This window comes from Halichondria panicea, chromosome 1 (genome assembly GCF_963675165.1).
Source record: "Halichondria panicea chromosome 1, odHalPani1.1, whole genome shotgun sequence".
Lineage (NCBI taxonomy): Eukaryota > Metazoa > Porifera > Demospongiae > Suberitida > Halichondriidae > Halichondria > Halichondria panicea.
The window spans coordinates 16,678,025-16,693,407 of record NC_087377.1 but is presented as its reverse complement, the minus strand read 5'-3'; the positions used below and the strand labels follow the sequence as shown (position 1 = coordinate 16,693,407).

The 15,383-nt window shown below is 40.8% G+C and overlaps 2 protein-coding genes across 2 annotated transcripts in view; both read left to right on the top strand.

The window, feature by feature from the left end:
* The window catches only part of LOC135352264 (succinate dehydrogenase cytochrome b560 subunit, mitochondrial-like), a 44,799-nt gene that overhangs the window by 6,458 nt on the left and 22,958 nt on the right, over positions 1–15,383 (top strand). The window lies entirely within an intron of this gene.
* Positions 76–15,383, top strand: part of LOC135352261 (uncharacterized) — a 36,935-nt gene continuing 21,627 nt past the window's right edge. Inside the window, exon 1 of the mRNA XM_064551445.1 lies at positions 76–15,383. This exon is cut by the window's right edge and continues 21,627 nt beyond it. The gene's annotated coding sequence lies outside the window, so the exon portion shown is untranslated.

The following is a 15,383-nucleotide window of genomic DNA, read 5'->3' as shown; positions in this document are numbered from 1 at the left end:
CACACACACACAGACAGACACACACACAGTCAGCTTTACCGTATCCCTCCTGCGGCTACGCCTCGAGGCATAATAATAATACAAGCAGATTGAATATGTACACAAGCAAAGCTGAAAAGTATTAGAAAGTTGAATGTTATTGTTTCGACTTGTTTCATGTGTACCAAATTGCTGACTTGATCATAGCATCGTTTTTTCGTCTGAAGAAATAGGCTCAGCTTGCTTCGAAGATGCACATACCTGTACCTAAGCCAGATCCATATAATCGTTTCATCAAAGGTGCTTCGAATATCATAGCTTTCCAAAAGAGCAAACCAGATACTCATTGCCATATAGTTTGCACACAAAGTTTCCCATCCAGTAAGCCAGATCAGCTGGAGGCATATCCAGTAGTATAGTGGGATCGGGACTGTTGGTCAGCAGGAGAAATAAGTCGAGAACATGCCCAGTCAGTCCAGATAGCTTTAGATAGTACCTTCTCCTTTGCATCAGTTACTGGATCTACAAACCTCTAAAACTTGCTATTACGTCTAGCTAGCTAGCTAGCCACCAGCAACTGATTTAAAATGTAGCTAGATCTAGCTGCCACGAGGCTAGAGCTCACGTGACAGCACTAAATCCTTTAGAACACACCTAGCCAAGTCACGTGTTTTAATGCTGGTGCACTCGGATGGCCTCGGCACGCAGATTAAAACACTTAATCTTGGCTAGGTGTGTTCTAAATAATACATAATAGCTGCTGGGTGTTAGTATCCACATATTAATTTTTTTTGCTGAGATTTGCACACAAGCCCTTCTCTGGCTGCTTGCATGCATGATCGCACATCCTCTTGCCCTCTCTGTCTGTGCGCAGGATGTCCTAAGTGGTGGCCCTTAATCTCAGTACAACACACCTCTTTTATGTATTGTGTATAATATTATAGGCTGCCTATAAGAGTTGGTTACTTTTGTCTATATAGAGGTGGTTCAGCAGTTAAATTAAAAAGCTATACATACAGCGAGCTAAAAAAATAGATAATCGTGCAGCTTGATTGATACAATCCAACAAATTAAAGTCATGACCTAAATAATGTAGTCACTGTTTCAAGTACTTCCAATGTAAAAGCAATACAACAGGAGAGGAGGTGGAGTTTCACTAGCAGTTGAAGCGGGTACGGGTTATATCGGTGCTGTCATAGGTGCAGCTAGCAGTAGTGAGGATGGTGGAACTGAGGGACATAGGCTCGGGAACCAGGTTGCGACTCAGCCAATGCTCAGCTGAGTGAGGGTTCACTGCAGCTTTGTTTTCACTCACACGACTACTGGTTATTTCACTTATACGCTTGTCCAGGTGACAGCGAAGCTCTTCCAGGTGTCCATAAAGACGGAACTTGGTGCAAGCTTCTCTTATCTCTGGGACGGTGCAGGAGGGGACAAACGTGTCGCCAGTAGTTTGTCTCACCCAGCTGCAGGTGCTGTTGAGACTCCTCCAGGCAACGTACTGGTTGGCTCTGTAGCCCTCCAGGAGGGGACTGTCTAGGGAGGTGGTCAACACACTGTAGGAGTGGTCAATGTAGCGATCGTATACATAGCAGAGTGCTTCTTGCTCCAGATAGAACGTTTCGTCGCATTCTCCTTTCGGCACTAACACAGGGCCAAAGAATTGTATACACTCTGAGAATTTCCTGGGCAGAAAGTTCCCCTGGCAACTTTCCAACATATACAAATTGTCATTTATTGCCTCCATTTTCTCAACTTCTTCATCAGTAAATGATGATTGCCTTTTGACAGGGACGGCCTGGCAGTGGAGGAGATAAAGAGCGAGGAGAAGGATAAATGTCTTTATGATCGTTGGAGATGATATAGTTATCGTTGATTACTGATTATCAATGGTTAATTGGTGATGTTTGCAGAATGTTGTGTGGAGAATGGCTGAGGACCAGTGCTTAAATATGAGTCTCATCCTTGGGGTAGCTAGGGAACGTAACGTGCCTCACTGCTATCTCTCCTGGCCGAGAAATGATATAATGAGATATTCAAATGAGATTAATGTTACGTTCAATTTGTTGTCTTAGTAACACGGACATCTTAGTAACACGGACAAACATTTTTGTACTTCCTTCCAGGATATGCAGTGGTGCTATGGCCAGTATGTGCACTATAGCCGCAGGTTTTAAGTTAATGATATTCATTGATTCTGGATGTATTACGTGACTAAGGAAGCCGACAGACTAGACTACAAGAATTGATAGCAGTGGTGAACAGCATAACCGCGGTGATGGGTAGCTTCGACAACCACTTCCAGGCGTCTCTTCCGATAGATTTATGTGAGCGGTGATTTGAATAGCAGTGCCGGCTTTGCTGACAGATGCGTATGGCTACAGCCTCAGGGCGTGTCCCCTTGCATGGCTTCCCTCAACGTTTGTGAGATCCACGACTTGGCAAACATTAACCAATCAGAATGCAACAGACGAGAAGGCTATCAATCTGTTACTTGTGACCAATGAACAATGTTTCACCAAACATAATTTTGTAGTTAGCCCTAACATGTATCATCAGCCATTTAAATTAGTTTTTATGTAATGTATCTTGTCCAAATTTGCCTAAAGTAACTCAAATCTTATTATAGTAGCTGGCCATTTGTCTCAGGTGTTTGAGTCACCCACTCATAACATGATTGTGCTTCCGTACTGATTTCCATAAAGTGTGGTATGAGGTCCCTTGCATTATCACATACTGGAAGCTTAAATCATTTCCCAATTTTTGCATACAACGTGATCATTGTCATGTATTCAAAATTGACTTCCAGTTATAAGCTCTAAATAAGGATAGGATACGAACACATAGTCCGTGGGTGTTAATGAGTTAAGGAATGTGATTATATCTAATTGGCATGATGTTCATGGAAAGGATGGATGCAAGCGCTTCTTGGGGCATATTTCTTAAGAAAATTAACAGTACTAGCCTCGTACATGTATGTACATGCATAATGTTGTGGTCATGAAATTATCCGTATAGGTGTAATGTGTTTACATTTTGTCCACCTGTACGCACATACAGTCATACTTCACCGATACTAGTGACTTCATTTTACTTGTAATTTACTGCACATGCTTTGCTCTCGTGATATTAGAGAGATGGCGTTCTGTGCTATACGTGTTTCCTATAGCTACCAACTCTTTTGTATATAAGGCCCAGCAAACAGAGAACAGTCATCCAACTATCCTCACCTCTCCAGCAATAGAGAAAGAAATCAAGTTCAAGATTTACTTCAAAATTTATCCGAATTGACAGCCACTAAACGAAAACAACTAGAGCACTAAAGTGCAAACCCTCGGCTGGTACATGGTGACATGATTAAAAAGAAACCAGAAATATAATGCAGTGCATATAGTGATGTTGTTATCATGTATGACTTGCACAGCAACTCAGGAGCAATAAAACTAAACCAGACTGGAGGCATGCTGAAACATTTTGAGAACAGGTAGTGGTACTACAGATATATGCACTATGGATTAGGATCACAGTAAAGAAGCCTGGAGTCTCAGAGAAGTATGGCTCCAGGTTCTGCATGGAGTAGGATCCCAGTCAGCAGCAGGAGCTATAATTCAAGCTTCTACTTTAGTGACCCTGTTCCATTGTTCCTGGTATATATAGCTTTCTACTTTAGTGACCCTGTTCCATCGTTTTCTTGGTACAGGATCACTTCAGTTATAAGTAACGCATGTGCAAGTTCTGTTCAAGCTACATTTTGCTCGCTTTTATTGGACAAAGGAGCTTTAACACCGAAAGCTGTCACTATCAAAAGTACTAACTTGTTGTGTGGAGGCTACTCATGCTGTAAACGCAGTGCTAGAGCATCCAGGTAAGCAGACCTAGTCACAAGCTTATTCAAGCTTCTTAGCTTTTGCTCGACAAAGATTGAAAGAAGCTTTAACAGCAAAATCTGCCACTATTTAAATCAAGATATTGTTGTGTGAAGGCTATCCATGCTGTAAACGCAGTGATGTGGCATCCAGGTGAGTAGATATACCTGTGACAAACAAACAAACAAACAGACCAACAGACTACTATACCCGTGGCCGCCCACGCGCGCCTCGGGTAATGAATTACCTTGCATTGATTCCTCTCCTCGCTCTTTCTCTCCTTCACGCTGACGCCGTTCCTGTCAAAAGAGAAACAAATGATAGACTACAAGAATTGATAGCAGTGGTGAACAGCGTAACCGCAGTAATGGGTAGCCTCGACAACCACTTCCAGGCGTCTCTTCCGATGGATTTCAATTTTACCAGTGGCCATGAGGTAGTATGTCACATGTACGATCGGTTCTTTCTCGTAGATGCTCAGTTGATGCCACGTCCCTCTAATTACAGTCGCTCCAGTTTCAAATACATTGCAGAGCAGAGTGTTGTCCAATCATGCGAATTAGTCCGTTTCCTAGACGACACACTCCTCCCCGAGTGTACTGTTTCTAGGGTCGAGCGAATGTGTAATATCTACAGGATCGTCATGGGGAGGAGTGCAGTTGAAATTGCCGACGTTCACGATGTCTATGTAAGCGATGATTTAAATCGCAGTGCCGGCTTTGCTGACAGGTGCGTGTGGCTACAGCCTCAGGGCGTGTCTCCTTGCATGGCTTCCCTCAACGTTTGTGAGATCCACGACTTGGCAAACATTAACCAATCAGAATGCAACGGACGTGAAGGCTATCAGTCTGTTAACTGTGATGAATGAATGAATGAACAATACATTTTGTAGCTTCCCTAACTTGTGTTATTATAATTATAGCATGTAAATATAAATATTGTGTAGACTAGCTAGCCCTATCTTGTATATCATTAGCCATGTTGTGTAGCTAGATCTAAACTACATGTACGTTAGCCATGTTATAGATTTTTAGTTTTTATGTATAATAGCTATATAATAATTTGTTTTATCTTTCCTAAGCTAAATAATTATCTTTATAGCTCGAATCTTATTATAGTAGCTGGCCATTTGTCTCAGGTATTTGAGTCACCCACTCAAAACATGATTGTACTTCCATGCTGGAAATGGAAGTTCCATTTCCATAAAATTCCCTAATTACCGGTTTTTCTTAGCAACCAAGTAGCTGAAGCTATGAATGTAATCCACCTTTAAGAAGCCATTGCATACTTTCTTAATTGAGTCATGAATAGTGATATCCGCTCGTATTAACCAGCTGTCTGTGTGTGAGGATATGACCACATTCCTTATAACTTTTTGTTTTTATAATTATTCTGGACGTGTTTAGTTTGCCTATATACTGTGCATGAATGGGATTGGTGTCTTTGACTGTCCACAACTTGTGTTAGGAAGACCCAATTTCACAATTAAAAGATGCATTTAGTAGCCCTTGGAGAGGTCTATAAGTTAGTATATGTTTAGATTAAAAGTCGTTTGACACTTATTTTTGACTTGAACAATAGCCTATAGTCTAAAAGTCTAGCTATATATGTACATGCATGTACTACATGTATACAAAGTGTTTGTATATACCTAATCGTGTCAGCGTATATGGCACACTGTATAAATATAAAAGTTCTCTCAGTTAATTGCAATCGGTTGTATCCACTTCTTTTCAATGATTGCCTGCATGTGGTATGTTGGGATAAAAGTTCTCTCAGTTGCAATCGATTATATCCACTTTTCACTATAACCAAAAATGTTAGACTAATTGACCTGCAATGTATGGACTAGCCTATAGTGTCACTGTACAGGTGGCTCAGGTGCCATGGTTACATATTGCGGGGGTGTGAGGTCCCTTGCATTATCACATACTGGAAGCTTAAATCATTTCCCAATTTTTGCATACAACGTGACCATTGTTATGTGTATTCAAAATTGACTTCCAGTTATAAGCTCTAAATAAGGATAATACAATAGGATACGAACACACGATCCGTGGGTATTAATTGGAATGTGATTATATCTAATTGGCATGATGTTCATGGAAAGGATGGATGCAAGCGCTTCTTGGGGCATATTTCTTAAGAAAATTAACAGTGCTAGCCTCGTACATGTATGTACATGCATAATGTTGTGGTCATGAAATTATCCATATATAGGTGTAATGTGTTTACATTTTGTCCACCTGTACGCACATACAGTCATACTTCACCGATACTAGTGACTTCGTTTTACTTGTAATTTACTGCACGGGCTTTGCGCTCGTGATATTAGAGAGATGGCGTTCTGTGCAATACGTGTTCCTATAGCTACCAACTCTCTTGTATATAAGGCCCAGCAAATAGAGAACAGTCATCCAACCATCCTCACCTCTCCAGCAATAGAGAAAGAAATCAAGTTCAAAATTTACTTCAAAATTTATCCGAATTGACAGCCACTAAACGAAAACAATGAATTACCTTGCATTGATTCCTCTCCTCGCTCTTTCTCTCCTTCACGCTGACGCCGTTCCTGTCAAAAGAGAAACAAATGATAGACTACAAGAATTGATAGCAGTGGTGAACAGCGTAACCGCGGTGATGGGTAGCCTCGACAACCACTTCCAGGCGACTCTTCCGATGGATTTCAATTTCACCAGTGGCCATGAGGTAGTATGTCACATGTATGATCGGTTCCTTCTCGTTGATGCTCAGTTGACGCCACGTCCCTCTAATTACAGTCGCTCCAGTCTCAAATACATTGCAGAGCAGAGTGTCGTCCAATCATGCGAATTAGTCCGTTTCCTAGACGACACACTCCTCCCCGAGTGTACTGTTTCTAGTGTCGAGCGAATGTGTAATATCTACAGGATCGTCATGGGGAGGAGTGCAGTTGAAATTGCCAACGTTCACGATGTCTATGTGAGCCGTGATTTGAATCGTAGTGCCGGCTTTGCTGACAAGTGCGTGTGGCTACAGCCTCAAGGCGTATCCCCTTGCATGGCTTCCCTCAACGTTTGTGAGATCCAAGACTTGGCAAACATTAACCAATCAGAATGCAACGGACGAGAAGGCTATCAGTCTGTTAGTTGTGACCAATGAACAATGTTTCACCAAACATAATTTTGTAGTTAGCCCTCCATTTAGTTTTTTAGTTTTTATGTAATGTATAAGTTTTTGTCCTAAATTTGCCTAAATTAATGTATGCAACTCAAATCTTATTATAGTAGCTGGCCATCTGTCACAGGTATTTGAGTCACCCACTCATAACATGATTGTACTTCAATACTGGAAATGGAACTTCCATTTCCATAAAATTCCCTGGTCTTCTTAGCAACCAAGTAGGTCAAGCTATGAATGCAATTCACCTTTGAAGCCATATTGCATTATCCTTTTAATTAAGTCATATCCTTTTAATTGAGTCATATCCACTCGTATATTATGTATATAGCTCTATAATCTTACTATAGTAGCTGGCCATTTGTCTCAGGTATTTAAGTAGCCCACTCAAAATGTACTTCCATTTCCATAAAATTCCCTAATTACCAGTATTCTTAGCAACCAAGTAGTTCAAGTTATGAATGTAATCCACCTTTGAGAAGCCATTGCATATTTTCTTAATTGAATCATGAATAGTGATATCTGCTCGTATTAACCAGCTGTCTGTGTGTGACGATATGACCACATTCCTTATAACTTTTTGTTTTTATAATTATTCTGGATGTGTTTAGATTGGGATTGGTGTCTTTGACTGTCTACAACTTTTGTTATAGCAATTTCACAATTAAAAGATGCACTTAGTAGCCCTTGGAGAGGTCTACAAGACAGTATGTTTAGATTAAGGTCGTTTAACACTTATTTTGACTTCAACATTACACGATAGTCTAGTCTAAAAGTCTAGCTACATGCATTATACGCACATGCATGTATACTACATGTATACAAAGTGTTTGTATACCTAATTGTGTCAGCGTGTATACTGTATAACATAAAAGTTCTCAGTTAATTGCAATCGGTTGTATCCACTTTTCCGTTCTTGTTAATCTTTTCAATGATTGCCTGTGGGGTGTTGGGGTTGGGGTTCAGCCACTGACAGTTTGCAATTCGGCCCACCAGCCTTCCCTCCACTCCAAAGGCACGCGCATAATCGTCAAACAGCGGTACTACCTCTTCGTGCTTTTCTTGCAGCCGGTATCGAGCGCAGCTTTGAGAAATTTGCGAGACGGAACAGCTGCTCACAAAACCACTCGAGCGTGGTTGCACCCAGCGACATGTCTGGCCAAGCATCTCTCTTCCGATGTACTCTTTGCTAGCGAGGTCAGCCAGTTGTTCGCTAAGTTCCCGGGTGATGCTCTCCCCATCTGTGTACTTCAGAATGAATTCCTCCACAGTATCACTGCTGTATTCCGAGTGGTTTCTTAGACCGTCTTGCAGACTGTGGTAAAAGTCACTGTGTCGGTCGTACATGTAACACAGCACTTTTTGACCAATGAGGAAGTTTGGAAGGCTGTACGATGGCCGCATGGATTCGCCGTGTGTTAGGATCAAGGCTCTATTGACGACCTCCAGGTTGCCGGCTTCTTCATCTGTAGAGAGTTGTCTCTTTACTGGAGCCGCTTGAACGTGGAGGAGGCAAACGATGAGGGAAAGAACGAGTGCCGTGTAGTTCATGATGAGTTTCTTTAATCGGTGAAGTTTTTTTTCGAATTGCTGGATTTTTATTGCTGAAGTACTTTCTTTGTTCTTTTTCTTTCTTCTCCTTTGAGATTTGTTTTTGTTTTGTTGTGAATGTGTTCCCCCACTGACTTATATACATAGTTTTGCCCCTGTAACTAAGATCTCTCAGCGCGTCCGCTAGAAATGTTCTAACCGATTAGAATATTAAGTTTATTCATTGTAAGTTGTTGTTTAGAAACCAGGACAATAAACACAGTTTGTGTGGGTGGTATGTTAATGATCCGATATTCATTAGCCGTTTAATCGACACACATGCCAGCACAATGTAGTTGGTTGTCAAGAAGAGAGGCTTCATAAGAATAGATTGAACAACAATATGTTTATCGCTTTTAAAGTTAGTTGCTTATTAAATGATCCTTGCCCCACATCAAAGGTAAACTCCGTGGTGATATTCAATGACCTCGTGATCGAGTGGAACCCCAGAAACAAGACTCTGTTTATACAGTAGCCCATAAATAAGAAAAGGAGCGGCTAACTTCAACGTATACTCGGGATCACGTTTCATAATTGCCGGTGAAACTGCACTTCCTTTAATGGAAGCGACTTAAGTGCCTGCAAACTGCAAATTTGCTGAGATTTGCGCACAAGCCCTTCTCTGGCTGCTTGCATGCATGATCGATCGCACATCCTGTTTGCTGTCTGTGCAGGATGCCCTAAGTGGTGGCTATTTTAATCCTCAATCTCAATACAATACACCTTTTTATTATAGGCTGTTGGTTATTTCAGGTTGGTTGGCAGAAGTTAAAAGTTGAAGTGCACCCATGCAACCCTATGACCACATACCGTGTGTTTAATGTAATTAGTGGTCATGGTTGACTGCACTTCAACTTTTAACTTCTGCCAACCAACTTTAAATCCTCTGTACCAGCGTAAGCACCATGCCTGATTCTAAGTTCTATCAGGAGTATACATGAGGGGAGTGCATGGGCAACTGCATGCTGTACAGCCCATACAAACGTGTTGTTGTCTCACTAGCTCTGTCATACTATGTTGTCACATCTCAAGTGGCTGTATACAACGGCACTCAAAACAGGTATTGCGCAAGCATGCACATGTGGTAGAATTTCTGATCGTAGCCTGCCTTAGCCTTAGCCATACATGGTCATGTCAAACCATGCACAGTTTACAAGTGTTTGTGACGTAATGAGACAATAACAAATTGATATGGTATGTATAGTAGTTGCTCCTTCATGTGCTCCTGGTTCTATTAATAGACGAAGAACGCTAAACAATTATCCCCCATGCGTAGTAAAAGAAGAAAAAACAGAACAAAAAGAAAACACTTTAAGTGAACATTCCATGCATTCCTCTAGCCTACGCCTTTTGGTATTGCAATAAATAGATTCATTATCATCATTACCTTGGCAACAAATAGTATGATTTAACGAGCGGTCAATTTCAGCCTATGTATATATACATGCAATTGATTATGTACACCGCCCACTGTTTTAGTGGCTCTATTACCGTGACAACAATTTGGGACTCTCCTATATAATGTCGGATATATATACATATATAGTGTGCATGCCATGTTATTATTTAAAAAGTAAATACGTTAGATTTATGATAGTGATAGTGATTATGTGTTAGTATACTTCTTGAGTGTTGTTGTGTTGTGTGTTGTGTTTGTTAATTGTACGTATAATTATATTCATTTTCAGTTATATTATTATAATCATAGAATTTCATTTTGTACAGAAAAAGCAATATAGGCAGTATAAAAATGCATCATAAAAAAACAATTCTAATAGCATAATATTAGATGATATAATTATATACATTTGGTGAAGATTGATACAATCCAACACAAGTCATGACCTAATAATGTAGTCATTGTTTCAAGTACTTCCGATGTAAAAGCAATACCACAGGAGAGGAGGTGGAGTTTCACTAGCAGTCGAAGCGGGTACGGGTTATATCGGTGCTGTCATAGGTGCAGCTAGCAGTAGTGAGGATGGTGGAACTGAGGGACATAGGCTCGGGAACCAGGTTGCGACTCAGCCAATGCTCAGCTGAGTGAGGGTTCACTGCAGCTTTGTTTTCACTCACACGACTACTGGTCATTTCACTTATACGCTTGTCTAGGTGACAGCGAAGCTCTTCCAGGTGTCCATAGAGACGAAACTTGGTGCAAGCTTCTCTTATCTCTGGGACGGTGCAGGAGGGGACAAACGTGTCGCCAGTAATTTGTCTCACCCAGCTGCAGGTGCTGTTGAGACTCCTCCAGGCAACGTACTGGTTGGCTCTGTAGCCCTCCAGGAGGGGACTGTCTAGGGAGGTGGTCAACACACTGTAGGAGTGGTCAATGTAGCGATCGTATACATAGCAGAGTGCTTCTTGCTCCAGATAGAACGTTTCGTCGCATTCTCCTTTCGGCACTAACACAGGGCCAAAGAATTGTATACACTCTGAGAATTTTCCTGGGCAGAAAGTTCCCCTGGCAACTTTCCTCATCATATACAAATTGTCATTTATTGCCTCCATTTTCTCAACTTCTTCATCAGTAAATGATGATTGCCTTTTGACAGGGACGGCCTGGCAGTGGAGGAGATAAAGAGCAAGGAGAAGGATAAATGTCTTCATGATCGTTGGAGATGATATAGTTATCGTTGATTACTGATTATCAATGGTTATTGTTGATGTTTGCAGTTGTATGGAGAATGGCTGAGGACCAGTGCTTAAATATGAGTCTCATCCTTGGGGTAGCTAGGGAACGTAACGTGCCTCACTGCTATCTCTCCTGGCCCAGTTAATGAGAAATGATGTAACGAGATATTCAAATGAGATTAATGTCAAGTTCAATTTGTTGTCTTAGTAACACGGACAAACATTTTGTACTTCCTTCCAGGATATGCAGTGGTGCTATGGCCAGTATGTGCACTATAGCCGCAGGTTTTAAGTTAATGATATTCATTGATTCTGCGTAACTAAGGAAGCCGACAGACTAGACTACAAGAATTGATAGCAGTGGTGAACAGCATAACCGCGGTGATGGGTAGCCTCGACAACCACTTCTAGGCGTCTCTTCTGATAGATTATGTGAGCGATGATTTGAATAGTAGTGCCGGCTTTGCTGACAGATGCGTATGGCTACAGCTTTAGGGCGTATTCCCTTGCATGGCTTCCCTCAACGTTTGTGAGATCCACGACTTGGCAAACATTAACCAATCAGAATGCAACAGACGAGAAGGCTATCAATCTGTTACTTGTGACCAATGAACAATGTTTCACCAAACATAATTTTGTAGTTAGCCCTAATATGTGTCATTAGCCATTTAAATTATAGGTTTTTAGTTTTTATGTAATATATCTTGTCCAAATTTGCCTAAATTAATGTATGTAACTCAAATCTTATTATACTAGCTGGCTATTTGTCTCAGGTGTTTGAGTCACCCACTCATAACATGATTGTGCTTCCGTACTGATTTCCATAAAGTGTGGTATGAGGTCCCTTGCATTATCACATACTGGAAGCTTAAATCATTTCCCAATTTTTGCATACAACGTGACCATTGTTATGTATTCAAAATTGACTTCCAGTTATAAGCTCTAAATAAGGATAATCAATAGGATAGGAACACACGATTCGTGGTTGTTAATTCGCTAATGAAGTGATTATATCTAATTGGCATGATGTTCATGGAAAGGATGGATGCAAGCGCTTCTTGGGACATTTTTCTTAAGAAAATTAACAGTACTAGCCTCGTGCATGTATGTACATGCATAATGTTGTGGTCATGAAATTATCCGTATAGGTGCAATGTGTTTACATTTTGTCCACCTGTACGCACATACAGTCATACTTCACCATACTAGTGACTTCGTTTTACTTGTAATTTACTGCACGTGGTTTGCTCTCGTGATATTAGAGAGATGGCGTTCTGCATGTGCTATACGTGTTTCCTATAGCTACCAACTCTCTCGTATATAAGGCCCAGCAAACAGAGAACAGTCATTCAACCATCCTCACCTCTCCAGCAATAGAGAAAGAAATCAACTTCAAAATTTACGTCAAAATTTATCCGAATTGACAGCCACTAAACGAAAACAATGAATTACCTTGCATTGATTCCTCTCCTCGCTCTTTCTCTCCTTCACGCTGACGCCGTTCCTGTCAAAAGAGAAACAAATGATAGACTACAAGAATTGATAGCAGTGGTGAACAGCGTAACCGCGGTGATGGGTAGCCTCGACAACCACTTCCAGGCGTCTCTTCCGATGGATTTCAATTTTACTGGTGGCCATGAGGTAGTATGTCACATGTACGATCAGTTCCTCCTCGTAGATGCTCAGTTGATGCCGCGCCCCTCTAATTACAGTCGCTCCAGTCTCAAATACATCGCAGAGCAGAGTGTCGTCCAATCATGCGAATTAGTCCGTTTCCTAGACGACACACTCCTCCCTGAGTGTACTGTTTCTAGTGTCAAGAGAATGTGCAATATCTACAGGATCGTCATGGGAAAGAGTGCGATTGAAATTGCCGACGTTCACGATGTTTATGTGAGTGATGATTTGAATCGCAGTGCCGGCTTTGCTGACAGGTGCGTGTGGCTACAGCCTCAGGCCGTGTCCCCTTGCATGGCTTCCCTCAACGTTTGTGAGATCCACGACTTGGCAAACATTAACCAATCAGAATGCAACGGACGTGAAGGCTATCAGTCTGTTAACTGTGATGAATGAATGAATGAATGAATGCGAATGAACAATACATTTTGTAGCTTTCCCTAACTTGTGTTATTATAATTATAGCATGTAAATATAAACATTGTGTAGACTAGCTAGCCCTATCTTGTATCATTAGCCATGTTGTGTAGCTAGATTTAAACTACATGTACGTTAGCCATGTTATAGATTTTTAGTTTTTATGTATAATAGCTATATAATAATTTGTTTTATCTTTCCTAAGCTAAATAATTATCTTTATAGCTCGAATCTTATTATAGTAGCTGGCCATTTGTCTCAGGTATTTGAGTCACCCACTCAAAACATGATTGTACTTCCATACTGGAAATGGAAGTTCCATTTCCATAAAATTCCCTAATTACCAGTCTTCTTAGCAACCAAGCTATGAATGTAATCCACCTTTAAGAAGCCATTGCATATTTTCTTAATTGAGTCGTGAATAGTGATATCCAGCTGTCTGTGTGTGAGAGGATATGACCACATTCCTTATAACTTTTTGTTTTTATAATTATTCTGGACGTGTTTAGTTTGCCTATATACTGTGCATGAATGGGATTGGTGTCTTTGACTGTCCACAACTTGTGTTAGGAAGACCCAATTTCACAATTAAAAGATGCATTTAGTAGCCCTTGGAGAGGTGTATATAAGTTAGTATGTTCAGATTTAAGGTCGTTTGACACTTATTTTTGACTTGACCTATAGTCTAAAAGTCTAGCTACATATGTACATGCATGTACTACATGTATACAAAGTGTTTGTATATACCTAATCGTGTCAGCGTATATGGCACACTGTATAAAGATAAAAGTTCTCTCAGTTAATTGCAATCGGTTGTATCCACTTTTCCATTCTTGTTAATCTGATTGCCTACAGGTGGTATGTTGGGATAAAAGTTCTCTCAGTTGCAATCGGTTATATCTACTTTTCACTATAACCAAAAATGTTGGACTAATTGACCTGCAGTGTATGGACTAGCCTATAGTGTACACTGTACAGGTGGCTCAGGTGCCATGGTTACATATTGCGGGGGTGTGAGATCCCTTGCATTATCACATACTGGAAGCTTAAATCATTTCCCAATTTTTGCATACAACGTGACCATTGATTGTTAATATATATGTATTCAAAATTGACTTCCAGTTATAAGCTCTAAATAAGGATGATACAATAGGATACGAACACACGGTCCGTGGGTGTTAATTAGCTAATGAATGTGATTATCTAATAGGCATGATGTTCATGGAAAGGATGGATGCAAGCGCTTCTTAGGGCATATTTCTTAAGAAAATTAATAGTGCTAGCCTCGTACATGTATGTACATGCATAATGTTGTGGTCATGAAATTATCCGTATAGGTGCAATGTGTTTACATTTTGTCCACCTGTACGCACATACAGTCATACTTCATCGATACTAGTGACTTCGTTTTACTTGTAATTTACAGCACGTGCTTTGTGCTCGTGATATTAGAGAGATGGCGTTCTGTGCAATACGTGTTTGCTATAGCTACCAACTCTTGTATATAAGGCCCAGCAAACAGAGAACAGTCATCCAACCATCCTCACCTCTCCAGCAATAGAGAAAGAAATCAAGTTGAAAATTTACTTCAAAATTTATCCGAATTGACAACCACTAAACGAAAACAATGAATTACCTTGCATTGATTCCTCTCCTCGCTCTTTCTCTCCTTCACGCTGACGCCGTTCCTGTCAAAAGAGAAACAAATAATAGACTACAAGAATTGATAGTAGTGGTGAACAGCGTAACCGCGGTGATGGGTAGCCTCGACAACCACTTCCAGGCGTCTCTTCCAATGGATTTCAATTTTACCAGTGGCCATGAGGTAGTATGTCACATGTACGATCGGTTCCTTCTCGTTGATGCTCAGTTGATGCCACGCCCCTCTAATTACAGTCGCTCCAGTCTCAAATACATTGCATAGCAGAGTGTTGTCCAATCATGCAAATTAGTCCGTTTCCTAGACTACACACTCCTCCCCGAGTGTACTGTTTCTAGTGTCGAGCGAATGTGTAATATCTACAGGATCGTCATGGGGAGGAGTGCAGTTGAAATTGCCGA